Source organism: Passer domesticus, chromosome 7 (assembly GCF_036417665.1).
Source record: "Passer domesticus isolate bPasDom1 chromosome 7, bPasDom1.hap1, whole genome shotgun sequence".
NCBI lineage: Eukaryota > Metazoa > Chordata > Aves > Passeriformes > Passeridae > Passer > Passer domesticus.
This window is the reverse complement of record NC_087480.1, coordinates 47,828,638-47,841,399: the sequence shown is the minus strand read 5'-3', so window position 1 is coordinate 47,841,399 and position 12,762 is coordinate 47,828,638. Positions and strand designations below refer to the sequence as shown.

The following is a 12,762-nucleotide window of genomic DNA, read 5'->3' as shown; positions in this document are numbered from 1 at the left end:
GCTCTGGACTCCAGATGCAGGGCTGTCTTACAGACAGGGGAATGCTGCAGTGGAGACTGGAGAAACTGCTTTCAGAGAAAAGCCTGACAGAAAAAGCACTGAGGTTTATCCTGGTAAGAATTAACTTGCACAAGTTGTCAGTGCTTCTCCATGGAAGGTGGCCACTGGTTTTCAGAAATTACTGCTGTTTTCACTATTAATGAAGCTTCATCTTTCCATTGGATCATCTCTAACCTGCTGTAATTGTTCTGATTTTTATTTTTTACCTTGTTCACCAGTTCATGTCTAAATACAAGAAGATGTTTATATTGCATACATTCAGCTTTAATTGGCCCTTAAAAGAAGGTGTTGATTAGAATCTTCTCAACATCAACAGCTCGCTCGCACAACATTCTCTAATTACTGTTTATTAATTTAGTTCAAGTGGCATAGTTGAAAGCCCTGCTCAGATGGGAGAAGTAAATTGTCACTGGTATTGAATATGTAAATTATGTGCCATGTAAGTTTCCATGAAGAATGTTTAAAGTTAAATGTTACCCACATAAAGCCTTCCAGTTTCATCTAAGCCAGCCATATGACAGCTTTGCAAAAAGTGTCATGAAAATTTACCAGCCCTGGCAAAAAAAGTACTTGCCTATCCTTTACTTTTTTCTATTAACATAATCATTATGATAATAATTTATTTGCCCATCAAAAAAAAAAAAAAGTAATCATTCATTCTGGCTGGCTGGAGATTTGCAAAGCTGCCAATTGAATCTGAATTACATGTTGCTACAGTATAGACATTCAGCAGCCTGGATTTCTTGCCCTAGTGCAGTAACCCTCCCTTCTCTTTAATTAGCTTATAAAGTCAGAATTTCTTTAACAAAGTACTCATTAAACATTGCCTTGTTACATTACTTTAAAATGCAATTAAAAGTTTTAAGAGTGTTGTGGAGTTTGTGTGCCATTGTCAGCATCCATGTCACTCACTATCAGTTTCCACCCACTCACACAGATCAGAGGCCTCCTGTTAAATATAGATGGCACTTCATAGCATTTCTATATAGACTAGGCAAAAAACAATATCCTGATGAGAATGACCTGACTGCACCTTATAGTTCTGGGCATAAGAAAGGAATGGAAGGGAGGACATTCAGGATGAAGAAGGAGCTCAGAGTATTCATTGTCCTTCCACCTCTACAGTTCTTTCTCTGTAGCCCTTTGCGTGGGAGTAGCTGCACATTGTTGGTAAGTGTGCTGCTTCCAAGTCTTCCCAGACAAAGCTGCATGGGAATACCACATAGTTATTCTATTATGCATCTGAAACAAGAGAGACCAGACATTGCGTTGAAAGAGAATGAAAAATATCCAATGCCTGAATGCTGCCTGGGCCTTCACCCAGTCCTCACACTCTCGCTGGCTGCTGTTATCATGAATGGCACTAATCAGTTCCAGGAAATCTCAACAACAAACATTATGTCACATATGATTACGTCATTCTCTCTAACCTCTAGGGCTTCCTGTTGACATCTCTGGAGCTCTTCTACTACCAAATGGTACTGGAAGAAATGCCAAGCTGTATTTTTATCCATTTCTGTCTGCCAAAAGGAATTCAAATGTTTCCCATTTGCAGGTTTCACCTGCTGGGTCTCATCTTTGCTTCTTAAAATGAGCAACCCTTAATGAGCCTTCTCAGGGTCTCTCCTGGTGTTTGCATAAAGGATCCTAAGTGCACGTGAGGGGTTATTGAGACAGAAGGGGCTAATGCCTCTGCAAAATGTGTTTATTCTTAATGTATAAATGGTAATTCTGGATTACCAAATTGCTAATCCAGCCTGTCAGTTGTGTAATCTCTATTATAAATTCCACCCCAGGAAGCTGTTTCTCTTTTTAATTCTTAATTCTTTCCTAGTAGATGCTGCTTGCCAGGGTGGGCTATGTTTCACCCTCTCATTGATTTCAAGCATTGTGCTGTTTGGCATTCCCCTTTCTCCTTGCAGGGCAATCTCCAAAGTTAGGAGCCATTTCCCTCATGGAACAGACAGTGACACCCCATCAGCTTCTCCTTGCAACCCCCACTTACCCAACTGCTTAGCTGAAAAAAGCAGGGCTCAAAGTCTTTCCAGATCTAACGAGTAAGATTTTTCCTTCTCGAAAACTGCTGTGCTCCTTGGTTTGGGTGTTTTTTATTCTTATTATTTGTCTGGTTTATACCATCCTTTCCTTCTAAGAGTTTTATTTTTGTGGCTGTTTCTGTGTTTATTCACTGCTGCAGTAGGTATCAACAACATGATTAAATTCCAGCTCTGACTGTTCCAACATAAGCGCTCTGCCTTCATTATCTGCAGTGCCTAAAACTATTTGATCTCTAATAAGTTCACCTGCAAGTGTGCCTCATTTGCATGATGAGGCTAACTGGTGCAGCCTGGGTGCATATTGGTCTGTAATTTCAGTTTCTCTTCGATCAGATGCATCAAACAGAAGGAGCTATTAGAATTGCCAGCGACTGTATTTTTTTGTGTTAATCATGCCAGAATACTAGGAGTCCCAGGCAGCCTTACCAGGCTGGAGAAATCCAATGATAAAAAGCACGGGAGTGCTTCTGATGTCAGATCACATACAAAACAGTGCTGTGCTGGGGATAGTTGGTGTGGTTTGATGGCACGCAGTGTTAAGATCATACCCAGCTCCTGAGCAGGTTATTCAGTAGCCTCCTTTGGCGAGTTGCACATCCCATTTCCCCACGCCCCAGCAAGGACCTCTCCCCAAGCTCACAGCTGGAGGTGTCCTTCAGCATCTCTGAGGGTTCCTTCCTGAGTGTCCCCAGATCACATTTATCCTGCACTTAGATCCAGTTGACATTTATTTGGCAGTAATACCAAGGGTTTTACTGCCCAAAGTATGTAGGAAGAAAAAATGTGTTCTCTTACACCAAGCTTTTAGGAACCTGAACCTTTCTTTGCGTCTGAAACGGAAGCAGCAGACTTCAAAGCTAAACGTAAGAAGAGAACAGCAGCAGCTCAGTGATTGTGAGATTCATAGCAATAGTGCTGAAAACGTGTCAGGTTGCCTATTTCCTCTCTAGATGAAGCTCAGGATAGGCCTGTGTGGTTTACTGTGTTCAGCATGACTTTAAGAAATGTGATTTGCCCCATTGCAACATCCCTTACTTCTCTAATTTCCGATTTCACCTTCTTACATTGCATTTTCATTCAAGACAACTTTTAATTGAGCTGAATGATCTCTGAGAACATCAAAATGTCCCTCATTGCTCCGAATGGGTCCTAGACTGAGTTTGCATTTCATACACAAAACCAACTTTTCTTTTGCTCTTGGGCTCATACAGCAAATAAAAAAACTAAACCAAGCAGAACCAAACAAAAGAATTCTGAGAAGCTCATCAGCAGTATTTGCTTTGTACAGAACAGTAATTTTTCCCTAGCACATACTTCCAAGAATTTTTTAAAATGTCATTCATACATCATCTGCCCCAACAGACAATAGTTGTTCCAGAGAAGCTGTTGCTCTCTATTAGGTCAATGATCAGTGAACTAAACATTTTCTACTTAGGCCCTCATATGATAAAAGCCTAAGAGCTTTGAAGGAGCCATTACAGACTATTGCCTAGAAGAAATATCCATTTGAAAATTCAGCAATTATGTACTTCTATAATAGCGTGTAAAAGGAGCTCTGGACCCATTATGGGTTATTGAGTAAATAATGTATTTTTAAAAGTGTCTAAGTAATTTATATGATAGCCTGTATTGGCAGCAAAGAGTGATTGTAGACTAAACATTCTGTCTTTCTCTCTTTTTAAAAATCTCATTTAAATCCCTAAATAGCAATTAAAGTAAGAAATCCCTGATGCAGTTTCAGTATTTCTATAGTAGTCAATAGCTAATGGCTCTGACTTTGCTGCACTGAGGCTGCCATTTTGTGCTGAGACAGTTTTCTCTGGTCTTTCTTTTTTTGTCTTGATTGGATAAGACAGGAGGCTTCATTATCAAATATAATATAGAAGTGTCCAGAGGCCTCCTGGAAGTCAGACTCAGAGTCATCAGACCTACCCATAATCATGAACAGCCACTAGTCAGAAGAGCCACCAGCCCAGCGAGAGAAGACAGGAAGCTGTCAATCCCTATTTTGGGGAAGAAATGAGTCTTGGAGAGAGGAAATATGTTGTTTGAGATCATGCAGGGAACAAAGAACCTCTGCCTCCCAAGTCCAAGTTTAGTTTCCCTGCTTTATGTGTGGACCTTCCACAGAGAGGCACAGCCTGAGCTTCTCGTTGCTGTGCATCTTGAGTGCTGATGCAAACTGCTCCTCTGTCAGGTGACTCAATAGTCTCGCTTCAGACCACTGCATTCAGCCCTCTCAGGCACAGGTCCTGCTCAAAGCAGATAGGAAAACACTGCAGTTAAAAAAATTACATTGTAGCAACAATGCACTATGAAACATTCAGGAAAACAAACTTGTTTTCCTCTTGTAAGCATGGAGTAAGTTTCCTTAGTCCTCCCATTTATTTATCATACCGCTTCCTTCCATTGCAGGTACATAGCATAATCACCTCTTTAATAATTTTCTGTCAAAATTTGAGAGAATAAATTGAAACAATTTTTTTTTTTTTTGGGGGAGGGGTTGGTTTTTTGTTTTTGTTTTTGTTTTTTAAAGAAACACTGGTGCTTGAACTGCTCTGAATTTTGGACATTATCTTGGGATCTCCAAATATCTGTCAGACCAAGCAGCCTTCAGTGCTCCAGGGACAGTACTAGACTTCTGTACTACCTATACCTTACAATATTGCAACTGAGGCAACAAAAGTAAAACAATTTTCTGCTGATGGTGATGCTCCATCTCAACTCTTTTTGATGGTACTTTATCTGGCATAAACTTGATACAAAGTCTCTTTGGTGCTCTGGAACCTGCAGGTCCAGACCTGTGTTGTAACTCATTTTGTGTATGAAACACCTGCAGCCCTCAGGAAGCAAGCATCTGTTTCCCATGTCTGCCAGGAGTTCTGATTTCCCTCTTCAGAGGCTGTGTAATGCCTGCTCCTTCATACGTGTGTTCAGAGCACACTGTGCACTTCAGTCATATCTCAAGAACATCACCTTTAGACCTGAATTGACTACATCTGTTTAATTCCTCATTGTCTAAGGAAGGTGGTTCTGATGCAATGAATAAAAGTGCAGTGTGACATCTCCTTCTGGGAGATGTCAAGGGATAGGTCTGTAGCGAGGCTGCTGGCATGTGAGAATTTGTTTTTCATGTAAGTTGAATTTGAGCAAAACATATAGTGCCTTAAAACACCATTGGTCTCTCACAGTTAGACTGTATTTGTCACTTAGGAAAGGAGAGTTATCTGTTGGGATAATTGACTGGAGTGATGATGAAGTACCTGTCACTGGAGCATTTCTATGACAGAGTAGTCAAAAATCTGGGGAATGCTGCCAGCTATTGGATGAACCCTTTCAGATCTATCTTCTGTGATCTCAGCATCCCATAATGCATGAGGGGGAGCTGTACCTCAGTTGTGTCATCATGGAAAACCTGTTTCTGATGTGATCATCTCCTCACCAAAATTCTCTATGATCTCAAAGAGTAAACAAGGCACAAATTTGGAAATGAAGTCTAGGAGGAAAATTAATATAGAGGGGGGAAACAAGAAAAGGAACTGGTCAATCTGCAGACAACATTTTCTTCTGACCTACGGACCCAATTCCACAAAACTTGAAATTTCCTCCTCATACTGAACAGCCACATTCTGCAACAAATACCTAATTTGGCTTAGATACAAACCCCAAGCCCTCACAATTTGAGTTAAAAAAGCTTGGGGGTCTGTCTTCCAAGAACAGAGTTATTAATTGATCTACTGTGCTTCAACCCTAAATAATTCTGTTCTCCCATTCAAGGAAAATTCCTTCTTTATTCAACCAAAGTCACACTTATGAAGTGATCTGGGATTATTCTAGACTGGTGATTATTTCTATTCAAGCCACCAGTTACCATCACTCTATAAAACAGTGAAAAACAGGCTTTTAAAAGTAAAGTCTGGAGAGGCATCAGATTGAGATGAAACAAACTTTCATTCTCCCATCATGTGGAGTTTGTCAGGGCTTGCCAATAGGACCTAGCAAAGCCAAGTATGCTAATGTCAGTAGTCCTCCCTTGCAGGCAGGAGACTTGGATTGCTCCAGTACATACACACATATACAGTATAAGGAGGCACAGGCCTTTTGAGGTGACCACTTCTTCCCCACACAAATCTGCCCTGTGTTCTTTTTTTTACAGTCTGGGCCACTGAGTACAATGCTGGTAATTGGAGGAAACTGCTTTTTTTTTTTTTTTCTCCTGACAGTACTTTAGAGACATTAGATTCATTATTTGAGGGTGTGTATGAGATTCTGGAAGTAGAATTTATGTCTGCTATGCTGTGAGATCTTTGGTATGATATTGACTCACTCATTGGCACCTGAGAGAGGCTTGGGGAATTCAGCAAGTTTTCAACAATCCAGTTTAAAAGATTAAACAGAATTATAGCTCACTCAGGTTTGTCCTAATTTTATTAGATTTTTAGCATTTCTAATTGCATAAACATATGCAGCCAAGTATGCAGGTGGGGACTGGGATGATGTACAAGGACACTCAGGCTCCATAGGCAGCTAATTGGTGGAGTAAGCAATAGGGCACTTGGAAAGACTGGTGTTTTTTCAGAACATTCTAGGATAAAATCCTGTCCCCACTTAAAATGAGACAATCAAGAGAGGAAAGATTTTAGCTATAGATTCTGTTGGAACCAGAGAAAGAGATGAGAGGAACTATCTGATGCAGAAAGTATCCAGGATGAAGGTGGTTCTTGTGGGCAAGATTCATTACTTATTTGTCTTGGACACAGGAAAAAAGATATAATGTCTCAAGACCATAGAACTCACCTGATAAATATGGTGATAGTGGAAGGTTTTTGATCAGGGCTAAACACAAGACAAGCAATGGTTAACAATTTCAGATAACAGTAGGTCAAATAAGAAGTAATTTTGTGTGAACATTATTATTGTAGCAAATGTTAATCTGTAATGTTTTCAGTGATATTTCATATTTTGTTTTAGAAAATAAATATGTTTTTTCTATGTATAAAAAACATAATTTAGCTTGGGGACCTCTTGAGCCCCAAGCTAAAGTATGCTATGGTAAAGTGACACCAGCTGAGGTACTGGCCTGGCTGTTTATGTTGGTACTTTCTCATGAAATAATATTGCTGCTGTTGACTTATTTTCTACAATCAAAACAGAAAGAGGAGTAGGAGGGAAAAGTCTACACTCTGGGTTTTGCTCTGCAGTGTTCTTTATCTCTGATACAGCATCTGCACCATGAAGTTCACCCTGAATCAATGGACACTCAGATGCCTTCACTTCCAGCAGAGAGGACACAATTCTCAGGCTGAATTAGGCCCTTTGGAGAAGTTTACCAAAATCTCCATGGGTTACAGACACAAGACTTTTCTCTTACACTGATCTGGACTGAGCACTTGGTGAGTAAGTGAAATTTTACTTTTTTCCCTTTTGAAAAGTAGAATAAGCCAAAGAAGTTGATCACGTATTTGGACCTGGACTTCCCAGCAAAAGTTTGCAAAATCCTCTAAAAATTCAGAATATTTAGTAAACAGATAATGAAATATTTTCTAGCAAAAAAAACCCCAAAAAACAACAACAAAACAAAACAAAAAAAACCCACCAAAACAAAAAAACCAAACCAAAAAAAAAAAAAAAAAGAAACAAGAGGGATTTAATAATGCTGGGATGAAGTTTTCTGTTAATGACTTAATTTTCTTCCTCCTGTTTAGGCAGTAACATGCGAACTTTGACCACATCACCGGTGTGAAATTGCTGATTAACCTTTTGACTCTGACAATTGGGACTTCTCTCAACACCAACTGGTAATGCAGAAGACCATTAGTAGTTAATATTGGGACATCCCAGCTCCAGATGTCAAAAGGTTAATGAAAATTCAAGTATCTTGCTTTTGCTGGGGAACTTGGAAACCTTCCCCCCAAAACAGTTCATTTTTTCTGATAAATAAGCCAGACTGTTTGAGCTGAGAAAGACGGGTGTTTTGCTAATGTGTACAGCTGTTAATTGAAAAAGATTTGGGTATGCTTGTTCTTCTGGATGTAGATAAAAGAGAGATTTGTTGGCGAACTTAGTTAGTCTTGAACACCCCTTTGTTCAAATGCACTACATAATAATAACGCTTTGTTCTTTCTGTAACAGCCATGGAGGGATTTTGAGTGGAATACTCATTTTCTTTAAGCCATATCTGCCAGTAATCATTCCTGGCTTAAGACCAGCTGCCATTTATGTGTTTTATGAAAATATAACAGTTTTACACTCAAAAGTATTTTCTTTTTAGGTAAAAGCTTCAGCACAAGCTGGTTCCCTGTATCTACCATAAATGCTATTTATCACAGATTTTGGTCTTTAAAACAGAAAGATAATGTTAAAACATTTTGATTACCCTTTCCTTGCTGCTATCATTCACAACCCATCTTTTCTAATTATGGTATTAGGACATTTACATAACCGGGAAAAGGGTCCTTTAACTACATTTCTATTATGTTTGGCACTTCTGTGAAAGGATATTATATTCATGTGCATTAGAGATTGCTTATAAAAGATCAAGACAATAATAGCAGATCAGACGATAAAGGTTCCCTTTTCTCCTCCCAGACAGGCTGTCTCTGACAGAAGAATACAGTTCATCAAAAGTGTCTGCAGGTTGTCAAACTCAGTGAGATTTGGGGACACTCGGAGGCTGTCATGGCCAACAAGAAGATTTTCTGTAGGGTTCTGCCATCATTCACCCTCAGGAAATAATCACTCACTACATTCTGCATGCTCTCATGATAGAGGTCTATTTGAGAGAAAAGAGCCATTTTATCAAAGGACAATATATCCCTTCTCTTGGTCCATGTAGCTTCCATTATCAGACCATAATAAATCATATTTATGTTCTCAGTTAATAAGACTGATTACAATGCAGGTTACAGGCATGGGAAAAGAAAATCAGGTGAAAAGATGTTTTAATGAAAATATGATAAGCAAACAGCTTCTTGTGAGCATTTTAGGCTGTTATTTGTAATGATCACAGGCAATTTTTGATACATCTTCTTTAGCAATGGTTTAAGCTGCATAAATTGGCTTGCCACTTTATACACTGAAATAGGAAGAATCCCGGTGTCCTTCTTATGTTGTCTAGAATCATTATATACATTATAAGCATAAAATGAGTTTAATGTATGTGCTTTGAAAAGAAGGGGAAAACAGAAAATCAGGGAAGACTGATTTTAATGCTGCTCAGAATGATTTTGAAATTTTCTACTCATCTTTGTTACTAACGGTGCATTTTCCATGAAATTTAGGAATGACATGTACTGCTTTCATCTCCTTAAAATTAATATACTGTGCTCTCTGTTTTTCTCAATCTCTTCAAAGTTCCTCTTAGAGCACTGTGCAAAGAGACAGGGAGAAATTCTCCACTCGAAGTGTAAGCATATCTGCTGTTAATGCTGAGGGGAGTTAAGTGTCTGCTTCTACAGGAGAATAGACCCCTGAAGTGTTCCTGAAGGGCACCCTTTTAAAATGGTACAAGAATGTTTAATTTTGGCACATATGATGCATTCAAGGGCCAACTTCCACAGATTTTTTTAAAGTGATTAAGGCAATCTTTTATTAGGGTAAATATTATGTTAGGATTTCAGCATATAAGTGTATGGAGAGAAGAGGCTGGTGGACTGTCTTGCTGTCATCTTGTGAAAAGTCTTATTTTGCTATTATGTTCAGCATCATCCTTTCAAGACAAAGTTAGAAACTTAAGGAATAATTTCCTCCCGCCAATAGATAATTTTGACTGGGTCTCTGAAATTCTACAGCACTTGCAGAACAATGGTGACAGAGACTCCTTGGTGATGTGTCTGCAGGATATATTCTTCTCTCTGGTATTTCCCTAAAATAATTCTTAAACAAATTTTAAAGCTTTGTATTTGTCCTGACCCTGGAGAATGGCCACAAAATTACCTTAACCCTTTTAGGATGTTTCAAAAGAGCAGTACCCATATAAGAAACAGCAGACTGCTCTTCAAAGGCAATATCCTGATATGACAACAGATGTAGATAATGTACTTCATGATAGAACTGCTTGATACAGAGAAAAACATGCTGTAACTGCCTTCACCATGAAAGAGGTTTAAAAACGCTGCCTGCCAACTCCACAAAAACCAGAGCTGCTATTTCGGTTAAAGGCCAGTGGATTGTATTTTTCACGTCAGTTTTCACTAACCTCAAACATCACTGTTATGACAGACTGTCATCCAACCAAACCAGCATTCTGTTGCCATTCAAGCAAGCAGGAAAAAAGCAAACATGAAGGAAACTTAAAAGTCCAAGTAGTAATTGGGGGGTGTGTGTGAGTGAACTACTTTTGTGTAACAATACTGATTACTGAAAATGAAACACTTAAAAGAAAATAAACAAAAAGCAGTGCTTTCTGAGCCAGTGGTGTTTTCTTGCCTGGCAATTTCTCTTTGTTCTATTTCATGACACTAGGCTCAATGGTTGAAGGGGTGTTCTGGGCCAGATGTCAATCACAAAGTCTGACATAAACAAAAATAGCTAAAAAGGCATGCCAGCATCTTCCTTTTGTTTTGCCATTAGCTCCATTTTTCTTTTCATAGGCTGACAAAAAATTACTGCCTCCAAGTGAATTCAGTAATGTCACTATATATCTAATATCTAGGAGACCTTTTGTTTTAGCTTTACTGGGCTTAACCACAAAAGACACTTGACATTGACAAAGAATCTGTCAAACATACAATGATCAGTGCAATGAAACCTCTCATGACAGAAGGGCACTATTCTGCCTCCCCCTTGCCTCCAGCAGCAGCCTGTCTGAGCAAAATATGCTGGAGCACATGTAGCAGCTGAACCATTACAGAGCAGGCCAGAAGCTGAGATGTGTCTTGTTTAAATTGTCATAGCATATTAGTATAATTAAAACTGCCAAAAGAGTAGAAAAGATAGATGGAAATGTTACATTCCTTGTTTCTAGAGATTAACCCCCAGCCAGAACTGAAATAGAGAGACATGTTTTGGATTTCTTAGAGCTCTGATATGGAATAAAACAAGCCCAATAGTACATCTCTCAAAGTGCGAGACATGAAGTCATAGTTCCTATATTTACACCAAAAAAAGCAGAAATAGTGTTTCAGACAGACACTTTGTTTCCTCTGTGATTACAGCTCCGTTGTGGCTGTGCTCTGCAGAGCAGTTGTATCATCTCTTAGCTAATTCCTTTCCACTCCCCTCTGCCTTTGTGCCTGCAAGGTCTTGACACCTCTTGGGCTTGCTGATGAGCCCATGTCACCCCTCTTCGCCCTGTCCCCATCTGTAGCCTTGGCTGGTGCTGCAGGTACCCAGCCCCACAGCAGAACATGGGGAGCAGGGTCCAGGCTCTGGGCCTCAGCAATGCCCAGCAGCAATGGTCAGGAACTCATCCTGCACAGGTTTCATCCTTTGGGCATGCTCATCCCTGGGGAAGAGAAACAAATGTCTACTGGAGGCAGGCACAGAAAGACCAGCCCTGAGACTGCTTTTGAATCCAGTTCCCTTGTGCACAAGAGAGCCAGAAAGGGAAGATTTAGACTGCTTTGCCTAAGATGCTTCTGCTTCTCATTGCAAGGGAAGATGTTTGAACAATGGCTTCAATTTAAAATCTGACCTTTCAAATGCCAAGCTTTATGCTTGTTTCTGTGTTGAATGTATAGATAAAACATATGGCTTTCTAAAATTGACCCTGACAATAATGTTCTCTTCAACAATGAGATGTTTTCCTTCCCATGCATCGTTACCTCTCATAACTATTCAGGATAAACTAGTTATGATCCCAATTTATAATTATGCTGAGTTATATCTGGTAGTGAGAAAATTATTTAAAACCTGTGTGTTCATTCAGTTGTAGATGTTGGAACTCAATTTATCCAGAAGCTGGGGATGACCTGAACTGGGTCCAGCCATTCTGAAAGAGAGAAGAAGCAGCACAACTGCCCTCTAACAAAAATGGTACATTCAAGGGGAAGCTTGAGGATTCAGGTAGGACTCATGCTCATTTCTTCTAGTATTAATGAACTTCACAGCTTTGCCTCATTTGCTGACTTGCTTGAAGTAGAGGAATGCTAAATATGAGGCTTTAATTTTAGATTCCTCCATATTTCCTGTATTTCCAAAATTTAAATCTTAGTTAATAACTTCTCCATATAGGGTCCATAGATGTGCAAAACTAGTGAAAAATATGTTATCTGCATTTAGTGTTGGCTTTTGGAACCCCCACCGCCAAGTCACTTCTCTACTGCACCTTACCTCCCATGCATTTCTGTGTAGTGCCAGGAGAAGAATGGAAAATAGCCATGAAGTAAAAGCAGATTCTGCTCCCATTAAAGGCAATGAAAACTGTGCTTTTACTTCTAGTTACTCATAATAGCGGAGAAAAATGAAGTGGAAACAAGCACAACAAAACACCTCTGCCAGCTATCTACAAGCTAACCAAGGCTTCCACTAATGAGGTGCTCTGGCATTTTAAGAAAGACAGGTTCTTCCAGAAATGGAAAAAAATACACTGAGTTTTTCCTTCAGCTCTGAAAGGCTAGTGAAAGAATAACAAATTGTATTTCAAAAAAGGGATGACAGTCAAACTTTTAATGCTGTCTGTGCTATTAAATACCTAAAGATGCCC

At 39.4% G+C, this 12,762-nt stretch overlaps 2 long non-coding RNA genes across 3 annotated transcripts in view; one reads left to right on the top strand and one right to left on the bottom strand.

The window, feature by feature from the left end:
• The window catches only part of LOC135305115 (uncharacterized), a 57,428-nt gene extending 47,968 nt beyond the window's left edge, over positions 1-9,460 (top strand). The window contains exons 5-6 of one of the 2 annotated variants that reach the window (XR_010366406.1): positions 7,340-7,510; positions 8,706-9,460. This is a non-coding gene — a long non-coding RNA (uncharacterized LOC135305115). Of the gene's footprint in view, positions 1-7,339; positions 7,511-7,822; positions 8,166-8,705 lie in introns of those variants that run through there. The other variant, XR_010366407.1, reaches the window with a different exon arrangement.
• Positions 4,212-5,468, bottom strand: LOC135305116 (uncharacterized). The gene is made up of 2 exons (XR_010366408.1): positions 5,381-5,468; positions 4,212-4,369 (listed from the first exon to the last, which is right to left on the bottom strand). It is a non-coding gene; the product is annotated as an uncharacterized LOC135305116 (long non-coding RNA).
• Positions 9,461-12,762: the final 3,302 nt, after the last annotated feature.